This window comes from Pongo abelii, chromosome 3 (assembly GCF_028885655.2).
Source record: "Pongo abelii isolate AG06213 chromosome 3, NHGRI_mPonAbe1-v2.0_pri, whole genome shotgun sequence".
NCBI classification, from domain to species: Eukaryota; Metazoa; Chordata; class Mammalia; order Primates; family Hominidae; genus Pongo; species Pongo abelii.
This window is the reverse complement of record NC_071988.2, coordinates 206,163,211-206,175,827: the sequence shown is the minus strand read 5'-3', so window position 1 is coordinate 206,175,827 and position 12,617 is coordinate 206,163,211. Positions and strand designations below refer to the sequence as shown.

The 12,617-nt window shown below is 44.2% G+C and overlaps 1 protein-coding gene across 1 annotated transcript in view; it reads right to left on the bottom strand.

Annotated features, from left to right (window-relative positions):
- STOX2 (storkhead box 2) overlaps window positions 1–12,617 on the bottom strand; it is a 217,725-nt gene that overhangs the window by 125,821 nt on the left and 79,287 nt on the right. The gene's annotated exons all lie outside the window — the stretch shown is intronic.

Here is a 12,617-nt window from a genome sequence, read left to right as displayed (position 1 = left end):
TTTACATCCTCCTGGCTTAGCTCCTATTTATGAGTGAGAACATACAATGTTTGGTTTTCCATTCCTGAGTTACTTCACTTAGAACAATAGTCTCCAATCTTAACCAGGTTGCTGCAAATGCCATTAATTCATTCCTTTTTATGGATGAGTAGTATTCCATCATACATATATATATATATATTCCATCATATATATATATTCCATCATATATATATATTCCATCATATATATATATTCCATCATATATATATTCCATCATAGATATATATATTCCATCATAGATATATATATTCCATCATAGATACATATATTCCATCATAGATATATATATATTCCATCATACACACACAAACACACATACACACACACACACACACCCCAGTTTCTTTATCCACTTGTTGATTAATGGGCATTTGGGCTGGTTCCATATTTTTGCAATTGCAAACTATGAGCACACAGACAAATTCTGACATGTGGTTAACCCCTAGACAGCTCAAAAAGTTGTGCCACATTGGATTATTATTATTTTTTATTTTCAGAGACAGGGTCTTGCTCTGTTGCCCAGGCTGGGGTGCAGTGGTGGGCTCATGGCTCACTGCAGCCTTGACTACCTGGGCTCAAGCAATCTTCCCACCTCAGGCTCCCAAGTAGCTAGGACTACAGGTGTGCACCACCATGCCCAGCTATTTTTTTAAATTTTTGTGTAGAGATGGGGTCTCCCTATGTTACCCAGGCTGATCTCAAACTCCTGGCCTTGAGTGATCCTCCCACCTCGGCCTCCCAAAATGCTGGGATTACAGGCGAGAGCCACCGCAACCAGCCTTACTGAATAACAAGCTCTCTGTTTTTCTCTAATTCCATCTCTGCCTCTCTTCCTCCTCTTTCAATGATTACCCTTCCAAGCATTCTTAACTTTTATAAAATCTAAAATTGATCACTGTCTCCACCATTCTCCCAAATACAAAGACCTTAGACTGATTCAACTCTGTGCACAGACATTGGCTCACAGGTTTGAGTTGCTCAGTATTTTATTTGCTTCCCTCCCTTCTGCCCTCCATCATCTCTCCCTCCCGTCTTTCCTTCCTCCCTCCATTCCTCCCCCTCTCCTTCCCTCCCTCCCTCCCTCTCTCCTTCCCTCCCTCCTTTTCCTGTCCCTCTTTCTTCTGTTGCTGTTTTTTTTTTTTTTCTTGAGATGGAGTCTCACTCTGTCGCCCAGGTTGGAGTGCAGTGGGGCAACCTTGGCTCACTGCAGCCTCCACCTCCCGGGTTCAAGCAATTCTCCCGCCTCAGCCTCCCGGGTAGCTGGGACTACAGGTGCATGCTGCCACACCCAGCTAGTTTTGTATTTTTAGTAGAGACGTGATTTCACCATGTTGGCCAGGATGGTCCTGATCTCCTGACCTCGTGATCCGCCCACCTCGGCCTTTCAAAGGGCTGGGATTACAGGCGCCAGGCCCTGTTGCTGTTTTAAATAGTCAAACCTTGTTGAGTTTACCTGAGTTTACCGGTTTCCTTGTTCAGTATGAGCTGGCCAGTTCCCTCAGGTCTGAGTTGCTAGCTTAATGGTATGGGCAGGTGGATGGAGATAGATCTGTATTTTATGAGACTGAAGAGCGAAGAAATACTATGTAATATTTCAGCTGGAAATTAATTTTTTTCAAACCTAGAAGCTTCTCAGGCTGTACAGTCTGTCATGTTATGGGAAATAGAAGCAAGTAGCTCGCTTTTTCTTGTACGGCCTCTAAACAGCTACAATCCCTTAACAATCAATTATGAAATCCATCTTTTCATCAAAAGAAGAAAAAACAGAAAGTATTACCACAGAGAGAACAAAGGTTTCCAGCCATCCTTGAATATTCTCTCTGTCTCTCCATATATATATGGAAAGGAGGCAGGCGTAGAAAGAGGGGAGGTGGCCTGGTGTGCCTGGCCTCAGATTCAGGCCTGCCATGCCCCAGCAGACCCCATTCAAGTCCCCGGCCAGGCCCTTTCAGGGCTGGGCCCTCTAAGTTGCTGCAGAAGAAGGGAAGGCCTCCTTCACGGAGGCTCAGGTCCATCAAACTTTGCTAACTTCATGCTTTTGTTTTGACTGTCTGTTTGTTGAAGGTGATTGTACAGGTTGCAAGGGCTGCTGTAACAAAACACCACACACTGGCAGCTTACACAGCGGAAACTGTCTCACAGTTCTGGGGACCAGAAGTCTGTGATGAAGGTTAAGAGCAGGACTGTTTCCTCTGGGGGTGCTGCAGGAAGAGCCTGCCCCATGCCCTGTCCCTGGCCTCTGGGGCACGTTGGTGACCTCTGGCGTTCCTTGGTTCCTGCATTACCGTCCCTGTCTGTGCATTCTCCCTGTGTGCCTATCTGTGTCCCAGTTGCCCCTTTTTATAAGGACACCAGTCATGTGGGATGACGGCCCACCCTACTCCAGTACAACCTCCTCTTAACTAATTATATCGCCAACTACCCTATTTCCAAATAAGGTCCTATTTGGAGCTATAGGTGGTTAGGACTTCAACATATGAATCTGTGAGGGATGCAATTCAACCCAGATCAGTGTTGTTGAGGACAATCCTTTAACTCCCTCGGACTCATAAACCAAAGCCAAATTCATTAAGGAAAAAAAATAAACCAAGCAAAAGACAGTCCAATAATGCATCGAGAACATCTTTGGCAGTTCATCAAAGCAAACCTTCCCTTTTGGGTAACTGTGTTTTCCTGACAGAGGAAGAAGCCAACTTGTTTTCTGTGCTCCAAAGAAAGGCAGCATTTGCCCCCTTCCCCAGCACAGAGCCAAATCAGCCCAAGGAACAAGCGGTAAGTCAGCATAATTGCGGGTTTGAGCACCATCCAAAAGAATGAAGTGGGGGAAAGGGGTGGGGAAAAGGTAGCACTTGAGATGTTTAATGCTCATTAACAGGAGCAAGAGTCTGTCTCATTCCTGTGCAGACTGTAAACCTCTGGCTTCTGCTTTGCCAAGCCCCAGGGCCCAGAAATAAGCAAGTCAGAATAAGAAGTAACCACGGGATTGGCAAGGAGCAGGCAAGATAATTAATCCAGGTCCCAATTAGGTGGTGCTGCCTCAGTACCAGCCTCGAGCCCTCACTTGCAAAGGCCTCCTCCTCCAGCTCCTTCAAGGTCGGGAGGAAACAGGACATGGGCTCATGGTACCTGGGATCCAAGTGGCATGCCAGAGAGGTACAGAGTACAGAATGCAGAGCCAGCCTGCCTAGGTAAAATGCACTGGCCACTGACTAGCTGTGTGAGCATCCCTGGGCCTCAGTTTCCCCGGCTGTAAAACGGGGAAAATAATAGAACTCTCAACGCTGCTGTGAAACTTGAATAAGTGAATCCATGTGAACTGCTTAGAACAATGCCTGGTAAACAGCATTATAAATGTTAGCTACTGTTAGTAATGCTTAGGCGAGGGGTCTAAGGAGGGGTTCTTGCTCAGAGCTTTGAACCTTCATCCATTGAAACATGAAGCTGTCTCAGGGGAATGAAAGATAATTGAAGGTCTCCAACACCATATTTTCCTCCCAGTAGGGTAGAAAGATACACATGGCCCTAAGATATTTGCCTATCATTCTACAGTATTAAAAAAGAGCATCAGGGCCAGGCGCAGTGGCTCACACCTGTAATCCCAACACTTTGGGAGGCCGAGGCAAGAGGATCACTTGAAGCTAAGAGCTTGAAACCAACCTAGGCAATAAAGTTGATATCCTGTCTCTACCAAAACAAAAAACAAAAACAAACAAACAAAATTAGCCGGGTATGGTGGTATACACTTATAGTCCCAGCTACTCAGGAGGCTGAAGCATGAGGACAGCTTGAGCCTACGAGTTCAAGGCTGCAGTGAGGTATGATTGCACCACTGCACCCCAACCTGGGCAACAAAGCAAGACTGTCTCAAAATAAAACAAAATAATAAATTTTTTAACAGCATCAGCTTTGGAGCATGGATGTAAGTCCTGGATCTAGCACTTATTAGAGGCATAACCTTGAGCGAAGTCCAAAATCTCTGCTAAGGTTTTATTCCCTCCAAGGCAAAATGGGAAACAGAGCTCTCTCCTAATGTTGTGTGAAGAGTAAATAAGAGCGTGCATGCAGGGCGCTCAGCAGGGGGTCTGCTAACGATGTGTAAGTGTCCATCATCAGTAGGAATATGTCTGATCCTAAAGGGGAAAGGCCTCCAGTAGCTCACACAGTACCTTTCGGACAATCAGGGGGAATAAAGAGTTTCCCTTCTAAGGAAACATTAATCTATCTCTCCAAATACTATAATCTCTCCAAATACTAAATCACTAAATTTATAACAGCCTAAGTTGATGGTGTCTCTGACAAATGGTTGTCCTCTTAGCTATGACGTCCGTGTGCAGGGAAGAAGTACATAATTTTTTTTTTTTTTTTGAGGCAGAGTCTCACTCTTGTTGCCCAGGCTGGAGTGCAATGGCACAATCTTGGCTCACTGCAATCTCCATCTCCCTGGTTCAAGCGATTCTCCTGCCTCAGCCTCCCGAGTAACTGGGACTACAGGCATGCGCCACTACGCCAGGCTAATTTTTTTTTTTTTTTTTTTGTATTTTTAGGAGAGACAGGGTTTCACGATTTTGGCCAGATTGGTCTCGAACTCCTGACCTCAGGTAATCTTCCTGCTTCAGCCTCCCAAAGTGCTGGGATTACAGGCATGAGCCACCGTGCCCAGCCAGAAGTACGTAACTTTATGCAGTAGCACTGAGTTGATCCACCATGAAAAACAATCTCAAGATGGATAGGAACATAGCCTTCAAGAATCTGGCATTATTCTTTGTGTGTAGAAGGTATTGAATGCACATCTGTGGGAGGGAGGATGGGAAAAAAGATGGCGGAGTGGGGTTGTTTTTAAGGATTGCTTGCTCTATGTTCAACTAATGAGACGTCTGTGCTTGGGGAATGGCTGTTCAAAAAGAAAAGTGGTATTGCAGAGAAAGATGCTTAGAAGAAAAAGACCTGGTCTTTTTCTTACCACACTACTTAACCCACTACTACTTGCATCTTACTCCACTACTACTTGCTTGATTCCAGTCTGGCTGCCTTTCATTCTGCACCTGGACAGTGCCGGAACAGAATGCCAGGAGCTGCAGACACATGGTTATTGCTCAAACGGTAGCTTTTTTCCCCTTTCTCTTGTGTCCCCAAGTGTCCTCAATGGACTCACAGACACGCAGGCAGAATTTCTTCTCAGTCTGTGTTACTGAAAAATCCAGGTAGTCCCCTGCTTAGAAACATTCGATTGTCAAATCATCTCTTAGGTACAAGGACTGTCTCCAAGGAGGTCTTTCCTCATTCCCACCCTTTCTGTTGGGCAACCCTAGTGACCCTGATCTTGCATCTGCCTACACCATCCAGCAACCATCTGAACCTTCACCCTCTGGAGGACCCTTCTCAGAGCCCTCGTGTCCACCCTGTTATGTGGGCCTCCATCTCTGCAGACTCATAAGCTGGGGCCAGGAAAGGGTTCCCTCCCTCGGCCAACAGTTTCAGATAATGGGGCAATGAGATGCGTGTTGACACTGGAACTCCTATTTTTCCACGCAAACATTGTTATAGAGGGGACTAAGGTCCTCCACTGGTTTTGGGAATTTGGCTATTGGTCAATTGTCATCAATGAACTTTAAAAAAAAAAAAAATTTAAAGAGGAGGTCCTGCAAAGCCCACAGTCAGAGCATTAAACACCAGTGTATTTAAGGAGCAGGACCTTGAATGAATGGACTATCAGTCAAGGGAGATACAGAAACTCTACTCATCCATCAGACTAGACATCCACATTGTTTAGCTTCCAGAAGCTGAGGCATTTCCTCTTTCTTCCTCAGCACCACTAACAAAGCAACTATGCGAGGGAGCCGGCACTCTGCACAGCCTCCACAGATGGAGGGGCCTCATTTGTCTCGCTGCACAGAACCAGAATCATCATCACTCAAATACGGCAAGGAGGCCACAGGCAGGAGGCAGTGACCACGAAATGCAGGCCTTCGGACATCTGAGTGTTCAGCCCTACAAAACAGCTGTTCCCGCTCTCGGACTGATCAGCTATATAAGTCCTCTGTCTCTCTGTTGCTCTCTCTATATTTTTTCTGAAACACTTGTCCTTCTTGGACCAGCCAAACCCAATGGCAGAGAAAGGGTAAAACAAATACACACCAACAACAAACAGTATGAAAGGTGAAGAAAAAAGGAGCTTCTCCAAATTCTGAAAGGTGGGTGGGGGGTGGGGGGCGACTATACTGTGATGGAGGAGTAGGAGGAAACATTTTAAGCAAGTCACAAGGTGCGTCTGTGGCCCCAATTACCAGAGGACACGGGTTTTTATTATGCCCTGGAAGTCAGTCTGACCTAGATACAGCAAGCCTTAAACTAGTTTCAGCTCACACGTCTCTGCGCTGTTAGGTTTGGGATGTGTGGCGACAGGGATGCGATGCCCAGGCACACAGCTGTGCTTGGCTGGTTTGTTTTCTTCTTTTCTCCCAGTTGGCTCGTTCACCAAGGTTTACTTTCAAGACTGCTGCTCTCAGGAAAATCCTGCTTCTGGATTCTCACTCCCAGGACCCCACTCTCCCTAACGTTTCTCTAAGGCAGACAATCTGGTTTCAGCCAGCTTGACAAACTTGTAGCTTTCTCATCACAACAGACAAGTGATGAGGACATTTCTGTTTTGTACCCTATATTCTGCAACACAAAATGTCACGCCAACCTAAACATATGAATGGGATGGGATATTCATTCAACACCTGCTCGCGGCTTCTATCACTAAAGAAATGTAAAAGGAGAAGTCAAAGAAATGAGAAACGCCTTCACAAAAGGATCCCATAAACGGATAAACCTGTCTCCTCTAAAATGCTTCCCTGGAATATAGTTTGTAGTGAATAGGACATGTATCTAACCATAAATTATTTTATTTTTTCTTCTTTTTAAAATAGAGACAGGGTCTCACCATGTTGCCCAAGCTGGTCACGAACTCCTGAGCTCAAGCGATCCACCCGCCTCAGCCTCCCAAACCAATAAAATATTTTCTATCTCGTGCTACTAAACTGGACCCTAGGAGCTCAAGGTATTCACATCTGCTCACACTAAAAAAAAAAAAAAAAAAAAAATTAGAGACAACCAACAAAGATGACCCAGTCTTTCTCCTTTTCTGTGGTGACAAGTTTCTTTAATATACTGATACTCAAATGACTTAAAGGGATATAAAAAGAACAGCTGCAGGGCCTTAGAAAAGCATCATGTTAAAATTTACTAGTTTTGGGCCAGGCGCAGTGGCTCGCGCCTGTAATCCCAGCACTTTGGGAGGCCGAGGGGGGCAGATCACCTAAGGTCAGAAGTTCAAGACCAGCCTGGCCAACATGGTGAAACCACATCTCTACTAAAAATATAAAAAAAATAGCCGGGCATGGTGGCGGGCGCCTGTAATCCCAGCTGCTCAGGATGCTGAGGGAGGCAGAATCACTTGAACCCGAGAGGCGGAGGTTGCAATGAGATGAGATCGCACACTGCACTCTAGCCTGGGCGATAGAGCAAGACTCGATCTCAAAAAAAACAAATAAAATAAAATTTACTAGTTTTGGTGGAAAAGAGAAAACACTCCAAAATTAAGTGACTATCTAGCAAATTCCTCATTAATTGTAAAGTCATGTCACATTTCATCAGTGATACTGAAGAAGGCCTTTACAGCACCTCTCCTCATTCCATTCACCTAAAACACCCACCATTCTTAACAGTTCGTTTCCTCTTCGAAAGGGAAAACACATTTGAAAATAAAATGACTATATAATATTTATAACAGGTCGGCCGGGCGCAGTGGCTCACGCCTGTAAACCCAGCACTTTGGGAGGCCGAGGCGGGTGGATCACGAGGTCAGGAGATCGAGACCATCCTGGCTAACATGGTGAAACCCCGTCTCTACTAAAAAACAAAAAATTAGCCGGGCGCGGTGGCGGGCGCCTGTAGTCCCAGCTACTCGGGAGGCTGAGGCAGGAGAATGGCGTGAACCCGGGAGGCGGAGCTTGCAGTGAGTCGAGATCGCGCCACTGCACTCCAGCCTGTGCGACAGAGCGAGACTCCGTCTCAAAAAAAAAAAAAAAGAAAAAAAGTTATAACAGGTCAAACAGAACAACTATGGGGTATTTAATAACATTATGGAATTACTGCTAATTTGCTTAGGTTAGTAATAGTATTGTAGTTATTTTTCAAGGGTCTTTATCTTTTAGAGATGCATGCTGAAATATTTATGGATGAATTAATATGACGTCTAGATTTGCTTCAAAATAATTGGGGGGAGGAGGGAGTAGATGGGGATATAAATGAAACGTGATGACATTGCTGAAGCCGGATATTGGGTTTGTTTTTCTATTCTCTCTACTTTTGTATATTTTAGAAATTGTACGTGATAAAAAGGAAAAAAAAAGCAACAGTTATATAAAATGGTCTAAATTTTAAATCTCCAACAATAACATTTAGCATTTCTTGGAAATGTTTCCACTGAGAATCTGGACAGAGGTAAAGAATATCATTAAATCCTGTTCAGAAGTAAGCTACCAAAAACACTGGTGCAAGAGGTAGGAAATTGCAGTTCTAGCCCCGGCTTTGCCACTGTCTAGCTTTGTGACCTTAAGCCTGTCTCTTAGCCTCTGTGGGCTTCATTACTTCATTTATACAAAACCAGTGCGTCAGACCAGAAGTATTCTAAGGTCTCTTCCAGCTATAAGATTCAATGAAATATGAAGCCGCTTAAAAGGAAGCAGCAAAAGTGTAACCCAGGCATAGTAAATCCTAACAGCTGCTATAACTCTACAGTGCATTTGGTCAACTACAAAAACCAATCATTCAACCTAAATGTTGGGAGAAAGATATTCATCTGACATTGACCAAAAGCTTGGCTTTGTTCCACTTAATGCAGCCAAAGGTATACTCAAAATTGGGATAGAATGAAGTGGTAGAAGTTAATTGAATTAGGTTTCCCTGAACTCTTGCAATATCCCAGGATTAACCGACCCACTGGGAAATGAGAAGGAGTTTTACGTCTGGGAAATGCCCTGTTTTTTCTTTTATAATTGCTTTAAAAAGTGGGAACCTAGCACTCAGGAACCCATAAAGATCAATGTGTATTCAGAGTAAAGGGCCAATTAACAGAAAATTCCACATACAGAAAAACAGGGAAGGGTCTAACTGGGATCAAGGGAATGGCATTTTATCTCAGGGATTCAGTTTCCCAAATTCCATTTTGGGAGTCCTTGTAAAAAGAGAACAGGCTGGAATCTGTTTTCGGACAAACATTTTCGCTGTGATTTTCCAGAACAGTGAGCTGGGTATCAGTGTACAGTAGACCTGCAGTCCTAGTATCTGTCACTTACTCATACTTCTCACATAGCCCTGCGGGCCACAGCGCATATTTCCGAGTGGTACCTTGGCTGGGGTCCTCATTACATGTAATTAATTTAGTTCTAGGTTAGCTCAGGTTCAAACCAGTCGAAATGTGTTACTTTTAAAGTTGTTGGTTCAAATTAAGTTCCACTTCTAGAATGGAGAATACCCAAAGATGTCTCGATCTATGATAATTCTGTTCACTATCTGTCAGCCTTCCAAAGCTACGCAGATGACGGCACACATGCCACGCAGGGAATGAAATCAGATGAAAAGTCTATTTCGTGCTACGAAATCAGCTTGAGTGAGGATGAGAGCAATACAATTAAACATAGAAAAATTACTCTTTCCGTGTATTTCTGCCTAAATAAACAGAGATTTTCAATATTTTTATCAGGTTTTTCTATGCCCTGCTGGGTAATAATTCATGTTGAATTCTAGTTCTCAGAAGAAATTCCATTTAGTTATTTAACAAATATATAAGAGCTTAAAATGTGAGGCAGTGATGTCCTTTCAATTCACTGACCAAGCCTTTTCTTTTTCCTTTTTTTTTTTTTTTAGAAGAAGTTTTGCATTGTCGCCAGGCTGAAGTGCAGTGGTGCAATCTCAGCTCACTGCAACCTCCGCCTCCCAGGTTCAAGTGATTCTCCTGCCTCAGCCTCCAGAGTAGCTGGGGCTACAGGCGCACCACCACACCTAACTAATTTTTTTTTTTGTATTTTTAGTAGTGACGGGGTTTCACCATGTTGGCCAGGATGGTCTCGAACTCCTGACCTCGGGATCTGCCCGCCTCAGCCTCCCAAAGTGCTGGGATTATAGGTGTGAGCCACTGCGCTCAGCCAGACTTTTATTGTTCTCCACGACTGGGACTAAGATTTCCTCACCTCTTGATGGTGAGGCTGCACCTCTTTCCTGGACAATCTCTGAGCTTGCAGGTAACTTCAGCAGCCCTTGGGGAACTCAGAAAAGGCAATTTACTTCAGTTTCATTGAAGGCAGAGAGGCTCTTGAAGAGACCTGTACCACCCTACAGCTCTGTTGATTATATTTAGAGAATGTTTTCCCTCTTCTTCCCACAGCCAATGAGACAGACGTTAACAGCTACACACAATGGTCTAAATTTTAACTCTCCAAAAATCAAGTGCATTTCTTGAAAAAATTTCCTCCTTAGGGTCTGTACACAGGTGAAAAAAAAATCCTATTCAGAAATAAGTTATCAAACAGGCAAAAAGATTACCCCACAATGTTCTTTACCTGTCCAAGGTAAAATACTAAAATTTCACGTTGGTTGTTCAAATTTTAAAATGAGAGGAAAACATCTAACAGAGACATTGTCAAGGCTTTCTGCTGTCTCTTTCACAAACTTTGCTGGCTCCATCTTTTTCTCTTCTTCTCTCATTTTATCAGACAAAGGCCCCAAGTTAATTCTAACCTAAACATTTTAGTGCCATCTTGTCTGTTCTCCTAGTCTCCAAACATACTTTTTCTGGACATATTGAATGTAGATGACAAAATTATCTTTATCTCTGATCTGGCTGTGACATTCTCTTCTTAAAATTCTAACAGTAGCTTTCAATCAATCGTTCTGCAAAATTAGCGCAGTTTTTCTCCTCCACGAAAAGACTTCTAGCTTGTTTGATCAGTTGGTTGGTTGGTTGATTGTTTATACCTGGATACTTTAGAATCAAATCGTCTGATAACTGAAAAAGAAGACTTTTAAATCTGAAGATTTTTAAATCCATCTGCTCCTGCACTCACAGTATATGGATAAAGAAACTCAGCAGGGTACGGTGGCTCACGCCTGTAATCACAGCACTTTGGGAGGCCAAAGCGGGTGGATCACCTGAGGTCAGGAGTTCGAGACCAGCCTGGCCAACATATAGTGATACCCTGTCTCTACTTAAAAAATACAAAAATTAGCTGGGCATGGTGGCGCATGCCTGTAGTCCCAGCTACTTGGGAAGCTGAGGCAGGAGAATCACTTGAACCCGGGAGGCGGAGGTTGCAGTGAGCCAAGATCACGCAACTCTGGGCAACAGAGCGAGATTCCGTCTCTAAAAAAAAAAAAAAGAAAAAAGAAAAGAAACTGAGGCACCAAATTCCCTTCCTAAGGCTGTAGCTAGTTAGCAGCACCAAGTGGACTAGGCCCTAGGTCTCTGACTTCCGATGCGGTGCAATTTGCACCATGTCGTACTATCACCTCTCATTGCCATGCACCATCCCCCCACGCTCTTCTCAAGTACACCCCACCCCTCTTCCCTGTATTTGGCATCCTGCTCTCATCCCCCAAGCCTCCTCTAAAGCTGGCCATAGACCCAACAGGTTCCTACTAATCCTTCCTTCCACTCATCAGCAGCAAATCAACTATGCCACTTGAGCCCCCTAAATCTGGGCTCCAGATTTCTCCAACAAATTAATAGATGGAGTTGTCCGTGGAGAAATGGTGAAAGGTGCCACACCAACGCTAGGCATCTGACATTGCCAGTGACAGATGAGATCATGGAGATGTGGCTCACTTAACTTACGGCTACACAAGCCTACCTGATGTTAGGGCCCATGAGAAGAGAAAGTCACTCACTGTATCCCAGCGCCCAGCCACATTGTGAACTCATGCGATGCACAAGCACCCGAGAAACTATTCATTGCAGGAGCTCTGTGGTTTCCTCCAGAGCGATGCCAGCATAGAGCCACTGTGTGCCCCTGTTTTTGCTCCATGAGGACACTGCACAAATACTTCCATGCTTGATGTATGGGCCGAGAGCAGAAAGGGGTAGGAGGGATGTGTGTAGGGCCCATGGAGGTGAAGAAGGATGAGATGGTGAGAGAGAGGGTGGCAGTGAACCCGGGGACATGCCTTGGCAGAGGCTGGCCTGAGGCTGCCTGGGGTCCCTACACATAATTTTCACCAACTCCTTCACCCCATACACACGTCTAATCTTCAAACACTAAAATAATAACAAACACAGATAATTTGGGAGAGATTTATGGCTCTTGATCTTTTACAGAAACAGGCTGTGGGCACATGAAATTGATCTGTAAGTGCCAAGTCCTTTCATTACTGTGGCTGTTTTTTTTTAATAACAGACACCATTGTGCAGATTTCAAAATAGTTTAGACCTAAAAAAAAAAAAAAACTATCCATGAGTAAAGAACAATTCTAGAGAGCAGAGCTTTCACTGTAAATCTTTAGGGAAAAGAAAAACAAAACAAAATAGAAAAACTCAG